This window comes from Neofelis nebulosa, chromosome X (assembly GCF_028018385.1).
Source record: "Neofelis nebulosa isolate mNeoNeb1 chromosome X, mNeoNeb1.pri, whole genome shotgun sequence".
Taxonomy (NCBI): Eukaryota; Metazoa; Chordata; class Mammalia; order Carnivora; family Felidae; genus Neofelis; species Neofelis nebulosa.
In genome coordinates this window covers 83,242,284-83,245,556 of record NC_080800.1, presented here as the reverse complement: position 1 = coordinate 83,245,556, position 3,273 = coordinate 83,242,284, and positions in this window count along the sequence as shown.

Sequence of the window (3,273 nt, the reverse complement as noted above, 5' to 3'; positions counted from 1 at the left end):
CTGTTGTTGTTGTTTTGTTTTGTTTGCATTTTTGTTTTTTGTTTGTGGCAACATAACTCATATGTCTGCTTCCATCTTCACAAGACCATATCTCACCTAAATATCTATTCAAAAGCCCCAAATCTCATCTAAATCAGATATGGGTGAGACTCTGGTTATAATCCATGTGTAGGGAAAATTTCTTTCCATCTGTGGACCTGTAAAACCAGAAAACAGGTTATCTACTTCTAAAATAAAATTGTGCTAAAGGCATCAGATATACATTATCATTCTGAAAAAGAGAACATGAAAGGATTAAAAAGTTACTAGTCCCAAGAAAGTTTGAAATCCAGCAAAGTAAATTTTGTTAGGTTTCAATACACAGGAATAATCTTTTGTGGCTTGGAGATCTGTTCTCTGAGCCCATAGGAATTGCCCTGCTCTCTCCGGCCCTGCCTCTATATCCATGTCTTTGCCCTCATAGTCATTCTTTCTTTTTCTTGAAGAATTACACATGTTATCAGCCAAGAAACTCTGCCATCTTGTTTCCTGCATTTAGAATCAGAGAAGTCTGCAGCCTTCCTTCATTTTGTCCCTCCTTTTTTGTGTCCAAGTCAAGCTGGCAATGTTTTGGGTAGTATAACACTCTTTTTAAAAACCTTGTGGATCTCCCATGTATGCCTAGGGTATCCATGACAACAGAAAAGAGGGTTCTCCACAGATACTTGCTGCATAACCTCATCTTTATTTCTGGACTCTGCTGAGAAGTTAATTGGATCCATTAGTCACACATCTAATGTCTTCAGCAAAAGGTGTTCAGTCACACTCAGCTGTTTTTCCAGAACACACTTAAAATCTTTTGCAACTTAATTAGACTGAAAAATTTCCAAATCATCACGTGCTGGCTCCCTTTTACTTAACAATTCCTTCTTCAATTTAACTCTTTCCTCTCACCTTTTAAACAGCATGGAGAAACCAGGGTGTTTACCATAAACAGCAGGGAGAAACAATTTGCTTGGAAATCTCCTCAGCAAAATATTCAAGTACATTGTTTACAAATTCTGCTTTCTACCTAACCAAGCATAATTCAGTGGAGTTTCTCCTCTCTCATAGGAAAATTTATTTTCCTACATTTTCCAATAATATGTTCCTCATTTCTGAGACCTCACCAGAAGCAACATATTCCCACGAACAGTCTCTTCAATACCACCTAAGCTTTTCCTGCCATGCCTTTCAAAGTTCTTTCATTCTCTTTTTTTTTTTCTCTACCCATTTCCCAATTCCAAAGCTACTTCCACATATTTAGGTATTTATTTGCACAGAACTAGATTCCAGATGCTAGAATATTTGTTAGTTTACTAAGACTGCCATAACAAAGTTCTACAAACTGGATGTCTTAAAACAGTAGAAATCAATTCTCATGGTTCTGGAGGCCAAGAATCCAAAATCACAGTACCAACAGTGTCATGATCCATCCAAAGGTTTTAAGGGAAAATCCTTCCTGCCTCTTCCAGTTTCTGGTGGGTATGGAGTTTCCTTGGCTTGTGGCAGCAGAACTCAGATCTCTGTCTCCATCTTCACATTGCCTTCTTCCCTCTGACTCTGTCTTCTACTTTTCTGTTTTTAATAAGGAAATGCTTTATTAGATTTAGAATCCACCCTAATCCAAGCTGCTGTCATTTTTAGATTTTTATCTCAATTATATCTGCAAAGACCCTTCAGATCACCACTTCCTGGGAAGCCTTTATGTTTATGATATCTGCAGCTGACAACCAGAAATCCTCTTGGGCAAGAACATCCCAAGGGTCACGAAGAGCTTAGTACAGGATCAAAAAACCCACAGAAGGTCCAAATGCAATATGTTCTGTTTACTTCATGCCTACTCTCCATTTTCATAACTTTCAATTGGAGCTCACTATCTATAAGCAGTCAACAGAAGTCATCATCCTATTGTCCTTTGTGTAAGGTAACTATGTTTCTTGAACCAGCTGAAATGAAAGCACCTGTCATTTATTGAGTAGCATTTACTGCTTTTATATCCACAGAAAAATTTTAAGAGACAGATTGTCAAATATGAGCATGTGGCTTCTGAGATCTTTGTTAAAGAACATCAGATACCAGATATTTTGAGCCACAGTTGCCACATATTAACCATGCCAAGATCCCCTAATGTCTCTCTCCTCTATTGTAATCCCTGCCTCTCTGTCCAAAAATCACACATCCACTCAATCAAAATTGTCCAGTTTTGTGGTCACAGAAAATGACTCAGAACAGACAAAGGCACCCCTTACGACCCAGCTAGTGTCTGTCATCGCCAGCTCTGCTACATTTTGTCTTAGGAAGGACATGATTCAGTGCTTTAGGTTGAGAATTAAAATAACAACCTTATTTCCTCTTGTTTCATGTGCTATTGTGCCCCCAGTTTTTATTTTTTATATTACCCACTCCTTTTATACCAACAAAAGGATCTTTCTTTAAGAGATACCAATTGCCCTCCTACATCATCTTTGGCATGTTCTCTTCATCAATGCTATCCTCTAGAATAAAAATTGAAACAATTGGATTATGTTTTTTTAATGTATTCTGCCAATCTATGTCTTTTGATTGGGGAAACTAATCCATTTACATTTAGAGCAATTACTGATAGGGATGAACTTATGGTTGCCATGTTGTTATTTGTTTTCTGTGTGTCTTACACTTTTTTTGTGTGTCTCATTTTTTCCATGATGGCCCTTCTTTGTGTTGATTTTTTTTTGTAGTGAGATATTTTGATTCTTTTCTTATTTTATTTTTTGTATATTCTGTAGATATTTCCTCTGGTTACCATGAACATGATATATGACATCCAGAGTTTTAACAATCTGTTTTAAACTGATACTGACTTATCATAAATCACACAAAATTCTACAACTTTCCAACTCTGTCTCCCTCACTTTGATATTGATGTTACAGATTATGTCTTTATATATTATGTATCCATTAATATAGATTTATTATGTTTTTATTTTTCAAATCCTGTTGAAAAGCAAAAAGTAAGTTTTGAAAAAAAATTATAATCATGTTTTCATATTTTTAGCATTTACCTTTTCTACCTTTCCAAATTCTCTCATTTTGTGTTTTTATGTGAGTGTCTTAATTTTTCCCTCATTTTTGAAGGAAAGTTTTGCTGTACAAAGGATCCCCATTTTGTCTATATTTTTTCCTTTTCACTATTTTAAATATATTGTCACAGTGTCTTCTGGCCTGCAAGGTTTGTACTGAGAAAACCACTGATAATCTTTTTTAATAAAACTG